Genomic DNA, 21270 nt, shown 5'->3' with positions numbered 1-21270 from the left:
GTAAACTGTATTCACAATGGCCAAAAGGCAGAAACAACAATAATGTCCATCAGTGGATGAACAGATAAAGAAATGTTGGTATATGTGTATGATGGAATATTATTAATCCATAAAAAAGAAGAACTGATACGTGCCGCGACATAGATAAATCTAAATTCATTATGTCGAGTGAAAGGAGCCAGACACAAGAGGCCACATATTATATGAATCCCTTTGTAGGAAACACCCACAGTAGGGAAATCCACAGACACAGAAACCAGATTAGTGCTTGTTTGGGGTTGTGGAAAAATGGGAGTAAGCGCTCAATGGGCACTAAGTTTGCTTTGGGGGTGATAAAAATGTTCTGGAACTTGACAGTGGGGATGGTTACACAACTCTGTGAATGTACTAAAGGCTACAGAAATGTACATTTTAAAATAGTTAAAATGATGAACGGTATGTGAATTTTGCCACAATAAAAAGATTGCTGATGAACCTATCTGCAGGGCAGCAACAGAGACACAATCGTTACGAACAGACTTGTACACATAGAGGGTGATGAACTCTAAGTGCAGCATTAAAACATACATATTACCAAGTAGCCTCCAATTAAAATAAATAAATTTAAATTTAAAAAAAATCAGATAACTAGTGGAAACTTGCTGTATGATGCAGGAAGCTCAAATCCAGTGCTCTGTGACAACCTAGAGGGCTAAGATGGGGTGAGAGGGAGGTTCAAGAGGGAGGGGACATATGTACACCTATTCACGTTGATATATGGCAGAAACCAACACAATTATCATAAAGCAAATATCCTCTAATTAAAAATAAATTTTTTAAAAATATTATGAAATATATTTCTTGTAACATATTCATTTATTTGCCACATTTTATAGATATTCACTTTAATTTATGGTGATGCTGGCAGATACTCCAAATCCTGCTCTGGTTGCAAGTGGCTTTTGGAGCTGGGTTATTCCTTCACTATCAAGGGTCCCATGTGCAACGTAAAACAGATATCTCTGTGTGACTTCTCAAAATCGGACTCAGGACTCCAACCACATGGGCATCTGTTGTCAGTCTATACTCTTCTGTAAACATATAGCTTGTTTTGTAACGACAACAAAAAAGTCGAAAGCGAATCAATGCTATTTGGCCAGATTAATCTGACCTTGGACGAGTCTCTGAGTGACCAGGAAAAACCATACAAAATTTAGGTTCACACAGACCTTCCATTTCTAATATAAGATCAAGATACCTTAAAATAAAGAAATTCATCATGTTGGGGAGGAAAATTCATTTTCCCTCTACCCTTCTAGGTTCTTGGCTGAGACACCCCACCCCCATCTCTGATAAAAGATTAACAGGAGAAAAACAGAAATTTAATAACATGTATGCCAACTGGGAGAGATCCAGAATAACTGAATAATGCCCCCAAATGGCCCCAACCTTCACCTTAAGTACCTTCTTCAGCTAAAGGCAAAAGAAAGATGTTTGGGCAGGAAGGGGACAGTTATGGGAGGTGAGCAGGAAAAGCACCATCAACCGGGGTAAGGTGGTCATGCAGATCTAAGACTGTGTCCCTAAAGAGAAGTGTTTCTAGAGACAAAGGCATTCTTCTCTTCCTGGAACAGAGAGAGAGGCACTGTTACAAATGTAAATGTCTCCTGTTGTTGTTCAGTCAGTTGTGTTCAACTCTTTGTGACTCCATGGACTGCAACACACCAGGCCTCCCTGTCCTTCACCATCTCCCAAAGCTTGTTCAAATTCATGTCCATTGAGTCGGTGATGCCATCCAACCATCTCACCCTCTGTCACCCCCTTCTCCTCCTGCCCTCATTCTTTCCCAGGATCAGGGTCTTTTTCAATGAGTTGTCTTCTTCACATCAGGTGGCCAAAGTACTGGAGCTTCAGCTGACTGTCTCTTACAAAAGGGTAATTTCTACATGGTTTTCATGGCTTGTCTGTTGTCCATTGTTTCTTAAAAGTAACCTGGCTGAAATAATCCTTATGTCAAGGAGGTAACTTGGAAGTGGCACATTCTGCCCCCTTCAATCCCTTGCTAATAAGAGTCAATCATTAAGTGGATTAAGAAGTTAATAAAGACACCATTAGAGAATCATTTTCTTAGAGACTGTGACTGATACTTCAAAAGAATGTTATAGCTATATGTCATCAATCTCTTCAATAAAATTAAATTTTCTAAGTGAAGAAAATGACACATGGGCTCACCCTTGTTTAAAAAGATACAAAAGAAGACTTACATTTCTTGCTTAGCAAAATATTCTAGAAGTGTTTGTTCTATCAGCAGATGGCGCTGCCAACATATTGCTGAAATTAAAAAGATGACAATGGCCATTTTCTTTAATCCCTTTATTAAATAGTAAATTTGGAATAAGTTATTAATTTTTTGCCAATGTCATGCTTGGAGTAATTTTTGTCTTTGTCATGCTTTAACACTCTTGGTATTAGTGGGCCACCTCCAAAGTTCTAAAATCCTAAGTTTACATGTATACCTGTGGCGGATTCATTTTGATATTTGGCAAAACGAATACAATTATGTAAAGTTTAAAAATAAAATAAAATTTAAAAAAATAAAAAAATAAATAAAATCCTAAGTTTAATTAAATTATATAGAAAGGCCTTTAAAAATATTATCTTTATTTTTATTAAAATTAAGTAATATCTTTATTATGGACTTTAAGATTATTGTGAACTGTTATTAATAGCTGTATATTTATTAATAATAGTAACATTATCTTTATTATTATTGACTACCATGGATGGGGTATTTTCTAGGGGGTAGGCACATTAGTGGGTTTTCACAGAAGCTTCTTACTTAAGCTGAAAGAGTGTTACTACTTCCATTTCACAAAGGAGAAAACTGAAGGGGAGCCAAGTTATATTCTTTGCCCAAGGCACACGTCTCTGTAAGAGACAGAAACGGGATTCAAAATGAGGTCTGATCCTTTCAAAGCGCTGTCCTTAAGCACGCTGACCCCTGTGACATAGGGCCATGGTGCCACAGAATTCCCAGCACTGGGGGAAGACACCTCAAAGATAGGTTTATAGATAAACACAGATCATCTTAAACCAAACACACAGATGGCCCTGACTCACTTCATTTATAAAGCAATTTAACTCTTAACTCCTTGTATCCAGAATCCATTCAAAGCTTAAAACAAGTCTGACCCCATTTCTGTTTTGAGAAAATTAAGAATGAAAGGTGATATCCCATTGAGTCAAAGAGAACAAAGACCTTGAACAACACTCAGCATAAAAAGCAACCCGAAACACAGAAATAATGCAAACTCTATTCAGTGTGTGAGCAGAAAGGAGCCGAGTTAATGAGACAGCCTGCGTGGTAGTGAAGAGGAAGAAGTAGGTTGTTTGCATATTTAAAATTTGACCTTTTCACGATCAGATATTTTTCTGAACTATGAAAGGGAAAAACCAGAACTTGCCTGTTGAGACACTATTCTGAGTACAAAGTTAGACAGGTAATGTCAGAGCTGCAGAAAAAGCAAGCAAGACCCAGGCATAAGGATTCCATGTTTTTCTGACAGACAAATCCTACGTGTTGATGTATGAAGGTTATCTGATAAAAATAAACTTAACACAGCAAGAGAGTTTGTTCTTCAATCTCAAAAAAAAAAAAAAAAACAACTGGGGATATAGAAGCCAGCCCTCCGTATCCCATTCAGTCCTATTTAAAACCATCATCTCTTGGGATAAGAAAGAACACTTCGGGGTCATGAACACTATTTTACTAAATTGAGTAAGGTTTTCTTCCCAGTGCCTGGGATGGACCCTGGTGTGCTAGATCAGAGCCTGTAGTTCCTCTCATCTCCCTGTTATAACAGAAAAACCAAAGGACTCCCTTTATGAGAAGCTGTAACTGAACATTGGCCCCTGGCATTTTACCTTTTCAGGAGCAAATCAAGACAAATCTGAGATACAAGCAATCTCTCTCAGGCTTTTCCTGAGGACGAGACCGTTCTCTGCCTGACAGATCACACAGATTGCTTGGGAGGAATGCAAGGACAAGGACTAGAGAGGCCCATCACACAAAAGCACAGCTTGTGATTTATTCAGCCCTCAAACTGTCCTCCCCACACCAGCCCCGCAGTCCAGCAGCTTTCTTCCTTTCCTTACTATTTCTGGCATGCTGACCAAGCATAACTTATATTCAGAAACACAACTTTCTTTTGGGCTCCTCTCACACGTTCAGGTGTGTTCAGTGGGGACAGCCCTTCTCTGGGCTTCCCTGGTGGCTCAGACAGTAAAGAATCTGCCTGCCAACACAGGAGACACAAGTTCCATCCCTGGGTTAGGAAGATCTCCTGGAGAAGGGAATGGCAACCCACTCCAGTATTCTTGCCTGGGAAATCACATGGACAGAGAACCCTGGCGGGCTACAGACCATGGGGTCCCAAAGAGTCAGATACAACTAGGTGACTATGCAACAACAAACCCTTCCTTGTTCCTGGATAAAGAGCAAGTCCTGTGCCTTTTCTGCTCACCCTTAGGTAATACACAGTTCTACACACATTGGAAGGTGCCAACAGATTCATCTAAAAAATGAAAACTTCCAGTTCAACATATTAATCAGAACTCTTTTGATTAAACATCAGAATCTTCCCCTCTTCCCCTGACCAGCTCCAGGAGAATCCTACACTGGGGAAAGAAAGAAAGTACAGCTGGAATCTTCCTCCTCCCAGGGCATATCCCTGTTTCCTAGCTGTTTTCTCCTTCCTTCTGAGAGTGGGTGAGCATCAGGGGAAGGAAGAAGGATGTGGACAGGATGTGACAGCAAAGTATAGAAAATGCCTGGGAAATCTCTCACCTGAACTGCGACTATTTTAAGCTGGCTTCCCATACTGCAGGTCTGGCAGTATTTTAGGGTTAACTCTCTAACAGGGACACGGTTGTAGGGTCTTCTGACAGGCTCCTCACTGGTGGTTTCTCCCCTGAAGTTCCCTTGATTAAGGCAGGTACTTCTCCATGCTGGGTGGTCACTCTCAACTCCTTCCTCAACCCTCAGGTGTTGGGTTTCTCTCCCAATGCCTTTCTGCTCCTCCCCAGGTAGCTCTCTATGCACACAAGATGCCCTAGTCAGTACAGCCCATATCTAGACCATCTAGACCACAGGAAATGACGATGCATTCCATGTCATCCCAGCAAACCCTGGGGTAAGGCTGGGCCTATTGCAGCAGCAGCTTCAGTATCAGGACACAGACCCCATCCACATACGTTGTATTCATGAAGGCACCAGGATTCCAGAATCACAGAGCAGGTTCTGGCCTATTTGGTACCCACAGTCTATGGTGTATGTAAGTAACATCACACATTTTAACACTCTGTGACAATGCTTTGGGAAATATTTTAACCAGTTCTTCAATTCTTCATAGTAAATAGTCTTGGCTTCTCAGAAATTGTTGGAGTAACATAGTGAGACTGAAACCACTCTGGCTTTCAGAGTTCACCATTTTTATTTACTTCATGAAACAAGCCAGCATCATCCAAGCAGTAAAGGGAACATCTTAATTCCAGCTCAAAACTTGCTCTTTATCCAGAACAAGGAAGGGTTTGTTGTTGCATAGTCACCTAGTTGTGTCTGACTCTTTGGGACCCCATGGGCTGTAGCCCGCCAGGGTTCTCTGTCCATGTGATTTCCCAGGCAAGAATACTGGAGTGGGTTGCCATTCCCTTCTCCAGGGGATCTTCCTAACCCAGGGATGGAACTTGTGTCTCCTGTGTTGGCAGACGGATTCTTTACTGTCTGAGCCACCAGGGAAGTTAACATAGCTGAAACCTTGTTCTACTTTACCATGCCTTTCACAGACATTCTTCCCCAATAACTTAGATCCTAAATAATCAGAATCTTAAAATAGAGACTTTGAGAATTATTGTACCTCAAGAGTATCTTCTGGTGATAATGGAACCCTTGAAATGTTAATGCAAAGAGCACAAGGCAATGACTATTTGAGAATAGCTGACCCTGCCCGGGAAAACCATCTAAGGATTGGAATCTGCGATATCTGCTCACGTTTACCGATCCTGCTCTTCATTACTGACTCAAGTCGGAGATTCTGTCAGCAACCAAGGACTTCTGTTCAGTCAATGGTGGGTTTTACTTCCAATTCCAGGGTTTTTGTCTGTAATTTGCCATGTTCAATATGCTGCTGCTGCTAAGTTGCTTCAATCGTGTCCTACTCTGTGCGACCCCATAGACGGCAGCCCACCAGGCTCCCCCGTCCCTTGCTCAATTAAAAGCTCTGCGTATTATAATATTATTTCAATTATCATAATTGTTAATGTCATAAATAAATGTTATGTCATATATATAAATGTCATAAATGCTAATAAATCATAAATATTAATAAATGTCATAAATGTTAATAAACTAGTATACCTAAAAAAAAAAAAAGAGAGAATAGCTGAAAGGATCTAGGCAGCCCAGTTTTCTTGATGATGGAGCTGCTCTTCAGAGCTAGAGGAATTCTCCCTAACATCAATAGAGGCTGTGACCCTGGAGCAAGGTGTGCATGGGGATGGAATGGAGGAGGGATAGCACTCATGCAGTGTACTTACCATCACTAATCTAGAAGCTGAGTATACGGTCAGATACATACAGCAGAAGAGAGTCTCTGCTGCCCTAGAGAGATGATTAGAGACAAAAGACAAGGGAAAAGGAAGAAAGACTAGGTTTTGGGGTTTTGCCAGTTTAACAATAAATCTTAGTTTTCCACGGCCTCACATCTGTAAACTTGGAGAAATCTATCAAGAGATATGATAGATTAATACAATATATAACAAAATACTAAGGGTAACTGGACAGCTACATGTGAAAGAATGAAATTAGAGAACACTCCCCTATACCACACACAAAGATAAACTTAAAATGGATTAAAAACCTAAATATAAGATGAGACACTATAAAACCCTTAGAGGAAAACATTGGCATAACTCTCTACAACATAAATCACACCAAGATCCTCTATGACCTAGAGTAATGGAAATATAAGCAAATATATAAAAGTGGGACCTAGTTAAACTTAAAGCTTTTGCACAGCAAAGGAAACTATAAACAAGGTGGAAAGACAACCCTCAGCATGGGAGAAAATAATAGCAAATGAAACAACTGGCGAAGGATCAATTTTCCAAAATATACATGCAGCTCAACACAATATTGTAAAGCAATTATCCTTCAATTACAAATAAATAAAAATTTTAAAACCCAGCATTAAAACCATCTTAAAATTTGTAGGAAACACAGAAGACTCCAAGTAGCCAAAACAACCTTGACAAACAAGAAGAGAGGTGAAAGAACCATAATTCCTGACTTCATACAACAAAGCCGCAGTAATCAAAGCAATACGGTACTGGTACAAAAACATACACACGGATCAATGGGACAGAACAGAGAGCCCAGAAATAAACCCACGATTAATCTATAACAAAAGAAGAAAGAATATATAGTGGAGAAAATACAGGATCTTCATTCAACAAGTGGGGCTGGGGAAGCTGGACAACTACATGTAAAAGAATTAAATTAGAACTTCTCTAGCATCATACACAAAAATAAACTCAAAATGGATTAAAGGCCTGAATGTAAGACTGGATGCTATAAAACCCCTAGAAGAAAACATAGCCAGAAATTTCTCTGACATAAATCACAGCATTTTTTTTAATCTGTCTCCTAAAGCAAAGGAAATAAAAGGAAAACTAAATGAGACTTAAATTTAAAAACATTCGTATAGCAAAGAAAATAAACAAAATGAAACACAACCCATAAATGGGAGAAAATATTTGCAAATGACATGACCAATAAGGGGTTAATATCCAAACTATATAAATAGCTCATACAAAAACATCAAAAAACAACTCAATTTAAAAATAGGCAGAAGACATATTAATAAATAGACATTTCTCCAAAGCAGATACACAAATAGCCAAGGGGCACATGAAATGATGCTCAACATCATTAGTCTTCACAGCAATGTAAATCAAAGCCACAAGATATTGCCCCATATCTGTCAGAACGGCGATCATCAAAAGGAGCACAAATAACAAACACTGGTGAGGAGGCAGAGAAAAGGGAATTCTCATACACTGCTGCTGGGAATGTAAATTCATGCAGCCACTGTGGAAAACAGTATGGGATCCAAAAACAAAAAAACAGAACTACCATATAACCGAGCAATTCCACTCCTGGGTATATTTCCAAAAACACTCATTCAAAAAAATACATGCACCCCAATGTTCATAGCAGCATTACTTAAAACTGCAAAGGTATGGAAGCAACCTAAGTGTCCATCAACAGATGAATGAATAAAGAAGATGTGCTATATATACATTACAGAGCTGTTAGGGATAAGGAAGAAATATTATGAAGGCAAAATGGTTGTCTGAAGAGGCCTTACAAATAGCTGAGAAAAGACGAGACGTGAAAGGCAAAGGAGAAAAGGAAAGATATATCCATCTGAATTCAGAGTTCCAAAGAATAGCAAGGGAGAGATAAGAAAGCCTTCCTTAGTGATCAATGCAAACAGAGGAAAACAATAGAATGGGAAAGACTAGAGATCTCTTCAAGAAAATTAGAGATATGAAGGAAACATTTCACCCAAAGGTGGGCATGATAAGGGAGAGAAATGCTATGGACCTAACAGAAGCAGAAGATATTAAAAGGTGGCAAGAATACATAGAAGAAGTATACAAAAAAGATCTAACCCTGTATGCGACAGCAAAAGAGACACAAATGTATAGAACAGTCTTTTGGACTCTGTGGGAGAGGGCGAGGGTGGGATGATTTGGGAGAATGGCATTGAAACATGTATAATACTATATGAAACAAATCGGCCAGTCCAGGTTCGATGCATGATACAGGATGCTTGGGGCTGGTGCGCTGGGATGACCCAGAGGGATGGTACAGGGAGGGAGGTGGGAGGGGGGTTCAGGATGGGGAACACATGTATACCCGTGGCGGATTCATGTTGATGTGTGGCAAAACCAATACAATATTGTAAACTAATTAACCTCCAATTAAAATAAATTTATATTAAAAAAAAAAAAGATCTTCATGACCCAGTTAATCACGATGATGTGATCACTCACCTAGAGCCAGACATCCTGAAGCATGAAGTCAAGTGGGCCTTAGGAAGCATCACTACAAACAAAGCTAGCAGATGTGATGGAATTCCAGCTGAGCTATTTAAAATCCTCAAAGATGATGCTGTGAAAGTGCTGCACTCCATATGCCAGCAAATTTGGAAAACTCAGCAGTGGCCATAAGACTGGAAAAGGTTAGTTTTCATTCCAATCCTAAAGAAAGGCAATGCCAAACAATGTTCAAAGTGCCACACAATTGCACTCAATTCACATGCTACCTTCCCTGGTGGCTCAGGCAGTAAAGCGGTAAATCATTGGCCTGCAACGAGGGAGACCCGGCTTCGATCCCTGGGTCGGGAAGATCCCCTGGAGAAGGAAATGGCAACCCACTCCAGTACTCTTGCCTGGAAAATGCCATGGATGGAGGAGCCTGGTAGGCTACAGTCCATGAGGTCACAAAGAGTTGTACACAGCTGAGTGACTTCACTTTCACATGCTAGCAAAGTAATGCTCAAAATCCTTCAAGCTAGGCTTCAAGAGTATGGGACCCGAGAACTTCCAGATGTACAAGCTGGATTTAGAAAAGGCAGAGGAACCAGAAATCAAATTGCTGATATCCTCTGGATCACAGAAAAAGCTAGAGAATTCTAGAAAAATATCTACTTCTGTTTCATGGACTACATTAAATCCTTTGACTGTGTGGATCACAGCAAACTGTGGAAAATTCTCCAAGAGGTGGGAATACCAGACTGCCTTACCTGCCTCCTGAGAAATCTGTATGCAGGTCAAGAAGCAACAGTTAGAACCGGACATGGAACAATGGACTGGTTCCAAATTGAGAAAGGAGTACAACAAGGCTGTATATTGTCATCCTGCTTATTTAACTTATATGCAGAGTACATCATGAGAAACGCTGGGCTAGATGAAGCACAATTTAGAATCAAGACTGCCAGGGGAAATATTAATAACCTCAGATATGCAGTAACACCACCCTTACAACAGAGAGCAAAGAGGAATTGAAGAGCCTCTTGATGATTGTGAAAGAAGAGTGTGAAAAAACTGACTTAAAATCCAATATTCAAAAAAATGAAGATCATGGCTTCCGGTCCCATCACTTCATGGCAAATAGATGGAGAAACAATGAAAACAGTGAAAGACTTTATTTTCTTGGGCTTCAAAATCACTGTGGGTGGTGACTGCAGCTATGAAATTAAAAGACACTTGCTCCTTGGAAGAAAGGAATGACAAACCTAGACAGCGTACTGAAAAGCAAAGACATTACTTTGCCTCCAAAGGTCTAAATTCAAAGCTATGATTTTTCCAGTAGTCATGTACAGATATGAGAGCTGGACAGGAAGAAAGGCTGAGCACCAAAGAATTGATGCCTTTGAACTGTGCTGGAAAAGACTCTTGAGATTCTCTTGGACAGCAAAGAGATACAACCTGTCCATCCTAAAGGAAATCAACCCTGAATATCATTGGAAGGACTGATGCTGAAGCTGAAACTCCAATACTTTGGCCACCTAATGTGAAGAGCTGACTCAATGGAAAAGACCCTGATGCTGGGAAAGATTGAAGGCAGGAGAAGAAGGGGGCGACAGAGGATGAGATGGTTGGAGGGCATCACTGACTCAATGGACATGAGTGTGAGCAAGGTTCAGGAGATGGTGAAGAGACAAGGAAGCCTGGTGTGCTGCAGTCCGTGCGGTCACAAAGTGTGGGACACGACTGACTGACTGAACAACAATAACAATGACAAAGAATCATATATCAATAAAATTGATGTAAATGATATGGTCACATTCCTCGAAATACACAAATTACAACGACTGACTCAAAAGATAGAAAACCTGAACAACATTACACCAATTAAACAAAACTGATTTTGTAATTAAAAACTTTACATTCCACTTTTGGAAACATGGAGTAGAAATACTCTTTTCCATTATTTCCACTAGGCACAACTAAAAACTGTGCATATTATAACAAATAAGCTAATGAACTCAGGCCCTGAGAAATGACATGGTAATACGTTTTTCGGATTGTCTCTTTGCCTCTTGTATCGCAGACTTACTGCCCAAGAAGCTGGCAAGCAAAAAATACCAAAAGGTATAAAGCAAAACGAGTCTCAACAAAAGACAGCAGTTCACTCCAGCCAAAAGCCGTAGAGGGGAAACCTGGCTAGGGGGAAAATATCCATTTTACTCCAGCCAAACATCACAGAAAAAAAGGAAAAAACAAAAACAAAAACAAACAACTACTCCTACCAACAAAAGCTGAGTGAGGAATTAAACCATGCCAGATGGGGAAAAGGTACCTCACCTCACCTATCAGAGTGATGTTAGAGAAAGCCAAGTAGGGACCTGGATCTTGATATCCATGAAGTGATAATGAGGCTCATTCCTACAGTGTTGGTGGATATCACACAGGGAGTGTGGACCTCCATACCCCCCAGGTGGTAATAAACTACTCCTCCCACTCCCTGTGGGGTTAGCGTCAGAGGCCTATAGTTGGACATTCACTATCACCCGGTGGTGATGAGCCCATCTCCCCTGGTGCATAACTGGAAACCACAGGCGGAGACGGAACAAAGACCTCGCACTCTCCCCAGGCAAGATGCTGTTAGTGGAGGCATTACGGAGAGCTGGTCCTCTCAACTCAGTTGTCAACTGGAGAAACTGGACTTCCATCTTTCCCTGGAAATAAGGGGCATTATTCCTGAACTCCTGCCCCCTTTTGGAATGGAGTCAGAGAAAAACAGCTAGAGCAGAAAATTGAATATGGTGAAGGTTCTCAAATACCAAATACATCCAAGTTTCAGAAACAGGGAAATATCAACCTGAATTGAAACAATCCAAAGACATCACTGAGATGACAAAGATGTTAGAATTATCTGAGAATGATATTGAAGCACTGAAAATTATTCAAACTGCAATAGCATAAGAAAACAAGTGGAAAAAGTAGAACTACCTAGCAAAGAAAGAGAAAGCCTCAATAGACAAATGGAACACAGAAAACCAAACCCAAATGCTACAGTTGAAAATTACAGTACTGCAAGTAAGAACTAACTGGAGAGCCTAGTAGAGCAAACTGGAGAGAAAGAGGAAAGAATCGGTCAATTTGCTGACAGACTAAAAGTAACTACTTAATCTGAAATACCAAGAGAAAATGAATTGGGAAAATAAAAATGAGCAGAGCTTAAGAGATTGCTGAGACCATAACAAAAGATCTAATATTCATGTCACTGTAGTCTTGGAAGAAGAAGACAAAGAAAGTAAGGCTGAAAGGTTTTCAAAGAAACCATGGCTGAAATTTTTCAAAAGGGGTCAAGACATAGATTCAAGATAACATTGAGTGAACCACAAACATAGCAGACCCAGAGAAATCCATCCCAAGACATACTGTAGTCAAAGTTCTATACAGGGACTTCCCTGGTCGTCCAGTGGTTAAGAATCCGCCTGCCAGTTTTCCCATACAGCTTCAATGGAAAACATCAGCTGTTCCCAAAGGAAGCTCTGAAACTGGGGTGACCCCTCTGTCCCATACTGGGGTAAGGAGGCTGGGCCTTTACTCCTCTGTGTAGAACAGTTATGTGATTCTGGTTGCCAGGGAATAAGGATGCTAGCAAGCAAGCAAGTGAAAGTTGCTCAGTCGTGTTCAACTCTTTGTGACCTCATGGACTATACAGTCCATGGAATTCTCCAGGCCATAATACTGGAGTGGGTAGCCTCTGCCTTCTCTAGGGTATCTTTCCAACCCAGGGATCAAATCCAAGTCTCACACATTGCAGATGGATTCTTTACCAGCTAAGCCACAAGGGAAGCCCCCCAAGGATGCTGCTGCTAGGTCACTTCAGTTGTGTCCAACTCTGTGCGACCCCACAGACGGCAGCCCACCAGGCTCCCCTGTCCCTGGGATTCTCCAGACAAGAACACTGGAGTGGGTTGCCATTTCCTTCTCCAACAAGGATGCTAGATTTGGCAACTAAAAACACGCTACACGCAGTTGAATTTGAACTTCAGATCAATAAGGATTCTTTTGTTTAGTATAAGTGTATCCTATATTTGTATAATAAAGGATACTGTATAGTATTTGGGGCACACCTTTATGAAAAAGTATTTCCTGTTCATCTGACATTCAAATTTAACTGGGTGTCCTTTATTTTATCCAGCAACTCTGCCTGAGGTGGGAGCATGGTCATTCAGAAAAGGAAAGAATCTGGAGAGCCCTCTGGAAGAGGGTGGTATCTGAGAAGGGCCTGATGGGCTGGCTGGATTTGGACAGGCAGAGAGCACAGCAGGGGGTGCCCGGGGGTCACTGCACACTTGGGCCAGGCAGACATTGCCTCAGTGATTCCCAAAGAGGCTGACAGTTGAGGCAGGAACGTGGGCAGCACTTCCAGGAGTAGAGGGGCATAAATCCTTCAGCCTTTAAGAGGATCTAGGGGCATGTTACAGCATCCACCATAGACACACGTCACTTCCCACTGTGTGCTATTGGGAATTATTTGTACCTGAGAGTCAGGTTGGTGTGCACGGGCTTTTACGAATCAAATCATAGTTGGCAGGAGTAAAACAGAGAGGTTTTATGGTTCCTCTCACTTCAAAAAAGAAAAAAAAAAAAAGGACCCATTCAAGTTGAGATTGGTGAAATGACATCCCCAAATCCAAGCACTAGAAAAAGATAATCTCCTGGATGCTCGATATATAGTTTTATTATCAACAACCATGACTGACTTGAATTGACAACTGATTCTGTTATATAACAGTTTCAGGAAGAATTGCTACAGAGCATTGTTTATCAAATTAATGTTTTTAAATACATAAACATCTCTCCACATTTAAATTCCTTATGGAAGACATCTCTATCTAGCAAGCTAACTCATTTGCTTATTTAAGTGTACATTTTGTGATTAGAATATACTGAAAGGTTCTCTCACTTTCTGGGAGTCTTACTAAGATGTCATATGGCTCAGATGAACGTATGGGTATCCTGCTTTAAATTTTTTCCAGGTGAAGTCTTTTAGGGCTATTAATCTATACATTAATATAGGTATTATTCATGGGGCCAACATCATATTTCTGTTCAGTCACTCAGTTGTGTCCAACTTTTTTCAACTCCATGGACTGTAGCACATAAATGTCTTTATATTAACATGGGCACCTAATCTTTTTCAGAGAAAAATCTTGGCTCTAGCTGGGGTTTATCTCTTGGCCTGTCTCTGCAAGTATCAAAACTTATTTTCAGGAATACCTCATTTTTAGACTCCTTGTTCTAATCCCTAACTCAGCTTAGTTGAAACAAACCATATTGCTGTATCCTTCACAAGAACACAGAGGAGCTGTTTGCAACCACTTTCAGGAAATATAACCCCAACTTGTAGCTTCATCATAAATCCGTATTTAAGAAGGGTTGTCCAAAAACATGCAGTTTATTGATTCCTTTACGTGTTCTGAAATTCATATCTCGACTGCTGAAAGCTACATTCTCATGCCACATTATTTTGACTTCCATAAAATTGCTTTTACAAAATTGTGTTTTAATTTTATCCTCTGTTCATCTTGAAGAATATAATACCAAAGAGTTCTGTGAATTCTGCTAATAACAATGATATGTTGATAATAATGGTAATACTCATTATTAGTTATATGATGACAATTCATGAATTCACTCAGCCAATAAATATATATTAAGCAAAAGAAAAGAATCCACCTGTCAATTCAGAGGACATGGGTTTGAGCCCTGGTCAGGGAAGATCACAAGTACTGTGGGACAATTAAGCCCATGTACCACAACTACTAAAGCCTACATGCTCTAGAGCCCTTGCTCTATAACAGGAGAAATCACTGCAATGAGAAGCCCCCGCACCACAACTTAGAGTAGCCTCCACTCGCTGAAACTAGAGAGAGCTGCACAGGGCAACGAAGACCCAGAGCAGTCAACAAATAAATAAACTAAATACAAAGAAAAAAATCTTGAAAGGAGAAAAACATTACATAAAGGTTAAAAAAACTGAAATGACAGCAGACTTATTATCAGAAACCATGGAATTCAGAAGGAAATGGACATCTTTCAAGGTAGAAAAGAAAACTATTAGTCAAGAATCCTGTGTCCAGTGACGTACCCTTCAACAATTAAGGAGAAATCAAGACTACCTCAGATAAAAGCAAAGTAAGAGAATTTGTTGCCGGTGGACTGACCTTAAAAGAATGGCTAAAGAAAGTTCTTCAAACAGAATAAAAATGATTTAAAAGAAAAAAAGGAATATTAGAACATCAGGAAGGAAGAGAAAACAACAGCAAGAGTAAGAATACAGCTAAATTCAAAAGACTTTTAAACTGAGTTTTCTAAGTTACATCTGAAGGTTAAAACAAACATTACAAAACTCCTTGAGGTAATTCTCAATTTACTTTTAAGATAATTATTAAATTAATATAAGTATGGAGAGGAGAATAAAGGGCTATAAAAGGAGATTAATGACTGGATGCAGACAAGGAGAGCCCTCTGTGACTACAAAGGGGCAGCACAAGGGAGATTCTTCTGATGGGATATTTCTGTATCTTGACTGCAGTAGTAATTACACAAATATACACACGTGATAAAAGCACACAGTACTATACTGCACGCTTTATAAGCCATGTCAGTTTCCTGGTATTGACACTGTACTGTAAGTAAGAAGACATGACTACTACGCGAAATGGGCTGAAGGACACAGAACCTCTCTGTACTTTCTTTGCAATTTCCCATAAATACATAATTACTTCAAAATAAAACCCTGAAACATTCTTAAAACTTTCCACTTAAAAGTTCCAGGTTCAGGAGGATTTATGGTGAGTCCTACCAAATATTTAAAATAGGAAAATAATACCAGTTGTTTGCAAATTTTTTCAAAAAAAAATAGAGAAGGGAATATGTTGATTCTTTTCTATGTTTTACTCTACGCCAATACTAAAAGGAACACAAAATTACTAATCATTACATCTTATAAGTGATGTAAAAATTCTTTAAAATATATTAACAAATTGACTCCAACAATATATAAAAATAATATATCATGACCAAGCAGAGTTCATACTAAGAATGCAAGGTTGGTTTACCATTTGAAATTCAGTGTCACATATTTAACAGAAGAAAAAACAAAACACTTAACGATCATCTCAATAGATGCAGATAAAGGTATGTGAAAAATTTCAACACTCATTCCTTATGTAAAAAAGTTCTCAGGGAACTAGTAATAAAAGAGTAGTTTCTTAATCTGATAAAAAGCCATCTATAAAAAATTTATGGCTAACATTTTAATTATGAAAAACACTATATTCTACCTTAGATAAACAGCAAGATAAACATATCTGCCTTCACTACAACCATGCAAACACAATAAAAAATAAAAGGAAATAAATTGAAAAGGAATAAGTAAATCTGTTTTTTCATAAATCAAATATTTATCTGGATAAATTGAATTATCTACCAAAAAAGCTACTAAAATTACTAAGTGAATTTGGCAAGGTCACGAGGTTATAAAGCCAATATCCAGAATCAACTGTATTTCCATATTCTCACAACAAGTAATTGGAAAGTGAACTGATTTTTAAAAATGTTTTTCCAATGTCATCCACAAATATGATATATTTTATACATGTAACAAAATACATACAAGATCTGTATACTGAAAACTGAAACATGAGCAGGTAAACACATCAAGGTATTTTATATGATGGAATAATATGCATCAATAACAACCACTCAGAGAAATTAAGGAAGACTTGAAGATACAGAGATGAACAATGTTTCTAGATTAGAAGATTCAATTTTTTTAAATGCCAATCCTTCCCAAATTGACGTGTAGATTCAAGGCATTCTCAATCAAATCCCCACAGGTTTGTTTTGACTTGAAGTTTTGCTTTGCTTTGTTTTTTTGTATGTGTGAAGATTGACAACCTGGTGTTTATACGGAGAGGTGGTTTCTAGAAAGGCCAAAACAACTTCGAAAAGAAATACGATTTACAGTGCCTGATTCCAAGACTTAACTGTATAGGTACTGCAATCAAGAGTATAAAAACATACAGACCAGCGGAGCAGAATGGAAGGTCCAAAGACACACCCGCATCTATGTGGTCAATCCATCTGTGACAAACACACCAAATTCAACAGAGAAAGATTAGTCTTCAACAAATGATCCTAGAACAACTATGTAAAGAACATAAACCTCCACACTTCCCTCACACCAACTCAAAAATCAACCCAAACCGGCTATGGACCTAAACATAAAAGTTAAACCTATATAATTTCTAGAATACAGAAAAAATTTGAAATAATGAAGTAGATGAGATTTCTTAGAAAAAAATACAGAAAACAAAAAATTTTAAATAATAGATTAGAATATACAAAAATTAAAACCAGTTCTAAGTATGACATAGGAAACTGAAAATGCAACTACCCACTGGAAACAGTATCTCCTCTGATAAAGAAGCTGTATCCAGAACATAAAACTACCCCTAACAACTCAATATTAAGAACAACCTAATTTTTTTAATGGAGAAAATATTTTAATAGACTTTTCACCAAAAAAGACACACAATCAAAAAAGTACACGAAAAGATGTTTAACATAATTATTAGAAAAATGAAAAGTAAAAATACAATGAGACATCATTAAATATCCGTGGAACATCTAAAGTTAAAGATTCACAAGTGTTGACAAGCATATGCAAACTAGTTCAACAATTTTGTAAAACAATTTGGTAGTTTCTTACTAAGTTAAACATACTCTTATCCATATAATTCTGCAATTCCACTTGCAGATATCTGTCCAAGAGAAATAAAAACATATCCATAGCAAGCCCGATACTGGATACTCATAGCAGCTTTATTCACAATAACCTGAAACTAGAAACAACCCAAATGTTGAACAACAGATGAGCAGGTAAACACATCGAGGTATTCTACATGATGGAATAATATTCAGCAAAAACGAGGAGTGATTTGCTGATGTACTCAAAAACATGGATGAATCTCAAAACCATGGTGGTTAGCAAAAGAACCTAATCTATAGTGACAGAAAGCTGATTAGTAGTTGCCTGGGACTGGTGGTGGGAGATCAACTGTAAAAGGGCATAAGGGAATTTTCTGGGCAGATGGAAATATTCTGTATCTTAATTCTGAGGGTGGTTATATACGATAATAATGTCCTCGAACATCACTGAAGTGTAACTTAAAATGGACACATTTAATTGTTTGCAAATTTAATCTCAATAAATGTGCAAATATATACATGAATTTCCAAGGTTCAAATCATGCCACCTCCAGTTTAATAGCGACAATACATCAGTCACCCATTGCTAACACTCATACTGGTCCCTCAAGTTTCCCGCCTCACACAGATAAAGCCATTGCTATTTGGCAAGAGCTACTGATCAGACGTTTCATCCTGCGTCCTGCGTACAGTAAGTTGACTCTGGGCACCTTTATTCTCTTGAGTCCCCTTGCCCATCTCCAACTTCAGTTATCATAAACCTGCCATTAGCAGATAAAGAGTGATGTAGCAGAAAGAAGCAGGAGGTATGGCTGTCGTATAGCACAGACTTAGATACTGTGGTCCTTCCTCTCCATTTGACTCCCATCCCAGTCATGTTAATTTATGCCAACTCTTTCCCCTTGCTTCTGAGAATCTGAATTTGGTCGGTGAGACTTTTCATATTCTGACCTCTAAAGCAGTTTACTAGTAGCATGCTCTGAGCTACCATTAGCATCAAGGCACTTTCACATCATGACAAGAGTACCACCAACTTACACTGTGACATTTATAAATGTACAATGGGATCAACCTTATGAAATGGAATTGTCGAGACACTGGAACAAACAGCATACATGTATCATACATGTATCAGTGAAATTTAGAGAAAAACACTTAAATGAAAGTGGGTAAAGAATGCTAAATGGTGGGATTAAAAGTAATTTCACATAAAGAGAAAAAAATACACTTATTGTGACATCAAAAGGTGTGCACGTGGGTGAGACAAGGTCCCCAAACACCACGATAATCATTAACTCTAAGAGTCATGGTGTCACAGCTGAGGTTCATACTTTTTAAATTGTATGACACATCCATATTTTGGCAGTGAACATAAATGTTGAAACAGGTTGGCAGAGACAGTGTGAGACATATGGAGATAAGTCACTTCTCCCTTTTATGGAAAATTATGTTTTAAGCCATGCTAATATAAAGATTAATGGAAACTGGCTATTTTAGCTGTAACTTTGCTTGTGAATCATCAAGATAATGATACAAGTGCCAGAAGAACTAAAATACTAAATACTAAAATCACTGGTCTATGTCATACATTCATTTCTTTTCCAATAAGGACAATCAAAAGAAAGCAAAAGTATCAGTTTTCAAATTGATTGTCCAATTGTCCAACAATTGGACAATTACTGTGGACTTATAATCTCACCACTGCAAATGAGGCAAAAACACCTTCACCATGACTTCTGCCTGCCCACCAAGCCTGTACAAATTCAGAAGTCTTTCCTGTCCATCCAATATAAATGCAACAGTTTGTATATGACACAAGCTGGTATATTAGTTACCAAGTGGAACAAAGAAAAGAGATCAGTGTTGAAGACATTTTAGAACAAATGAACATGTTACCAATATTATACTGATGGAATCCCGCACCTGTCCCCAATATCAGCATACTCCCTGCGCACATCAAGGTAGTATGGTTACGTCAGATTTTAATCATGATGCTCTTCAGAATCATGACAGAAGATGAATCAAGGCCTTGATCACAACTTGGGAAAGGATGATGTTGTAGAAATGTATAGACTAAGCTTCTTCCTGTGTCTTTCAGTTTTTTCCCAATTGCAACCTTATCAATGCTAACGCCATTCCTATGCAAGGCAGTAGGGACCACTACCAAAAGAGAAATGAGACTTAACTTTGATACTTGTATTGTGAGTCTAACCCAGAGATCTTGTGGGCCCTTGATAAGCCAAGTTATTAATGCATATGTGTGTGGGAGGGGACTTGATATTGACCAATGGAAAGAGTGCCTGTTTATCAGCTAAGGGAAAAGGTGTTTCAACAATTTAACAACTGAAGTGACTGTATGAGTACCTACTAGCTGAGTATCAGCTTTGAGTGTATGTGTGTGTGTGTGTATATATATATATATATATATACACACACACATTATATTTGTATATTTGTGTGTATATATATGTGTATATACATACATATATACACACATTAGATTTGTCAGTGGCTACAGTCCACGGGTCACAAAGAGTCGGACACGACTAAGCGACTTCACTTTCACTATGGTGTATCAACTGCTAAATACTCTGAATCTATTCCAACAGTGTGTGCCAATTCATATACATGGAAAAATACATTTAACGCATTGGGAGGATGGACAGCTCACTATGTGCTCTAAGAATAAAAGCAAACGAGGTGGGCACCATGCTATCCAACTGTTTGCATATATTTTGTTTAAATAAACACGTATGAACACACCTGGTAACTACACTTAACACCCAAATGTCAGTAATGTGGAAGAAACAAAATAACCACTTCTTTCCGAGTATGAAATAAATTTCTAATTTAAAATCACTGAATCTGTTGATTCTTCACATTTTTATGAAACAAATAGACTTGGGAAACATCTGATAAATTCTATAATTTTAAAAATATTTAAAGTTTAAGCTTAAGTTCATCAGAGCTAAACTCTCCATGAACCAGTCTGTGAAAATCTCATTTGTAACCTTTTGGGATCATTTCACTTTAAAAACCCTTGGAGGCCCCTATCAGTTTTAGCATTTTTAGGGGGGAAAAAAGCAAGATATGACAAGTAGTTATTTGTTGTTTCTAATCAACATTTAGGAAAATGGATGCTGTTGCCATATATGTATCAAGATGTTCTTTTTCACCAAGGCAATGTAGACATGTAGGTTCTTGTCCAGGTACTTCCTACCACAATTGAAATTTGTTTTTTTTCTTCCTGCTGGTTCAAGGTCCACTTGACTGCTCATTTGCATGCTCTGTTTTTCTTTGATTGTAGTGACACCTAACGTCAGAATCAAAGAGTACCTTCAGCTCAGCCCAAGCTTCCCAATTCACAGGGCTCTTCAGATTACAATCTCACCTTCTGTGCAGATGGATTTTGCTAGAATCATCTGTGGG

The 21270-nt window shown here is 38.6% G+C and overlaps 1 protein-coding gene across 32 annotated transcripts in view; it reads right to left on the bottom strand.

The window, feature by feature from the left end:
- AHR (aryl hydrocarbon receptor) overlaps positions 1 to 21270 on the bottom strand; it is a 513500-nt gene that overhangs the window by 460567 nt on the left and 31663 nt on the right. For 18 of the 32 annotated variants that reach the window (XR_008717673.1, XR_008717666.1, XR_008717668.1 and 15 more), the window contains exon 5: positions 21178 to 21263. The exons of 2 other annotated variants lie outside the window; for them this stretch is intronic. The gene's annotated coding sequence lies outside the window, so the exon portion shown is untranslated. Of the gene's footprint in view, positions 1 to 14814; positions 17215 to 17266; positions 21264 to 21270 lie in introns of those variants that run through there. 12 more of the 32 variants (XR_008717681.1, XR_008717684.1, XR_008717658.1 and 9 more) reach the window with 3 other exon arrangements.

Source organism: Bubalus kerabau, chromosome 8 (genome assembly GCF_029407905.1).
Source record: "Bubalus kerabau isolate K-KA32 ecotype Philippines breed swamp buffalo chromosome 8, PCC_UOA_SB_1v2, whole genome shotgun sequence".
In the NCBI taxonomy this organism is placed as follows: Eukaryota; Metazoa; Chordata; class Mammalia; order Artiodactyla; family Bovidae; genus Bubalus; species Bubalus kerabau.
Note: the sequence above shows the minus strand (reverse complement) of the source record. Positions and strands in the feature narration are given on the sequence as shown.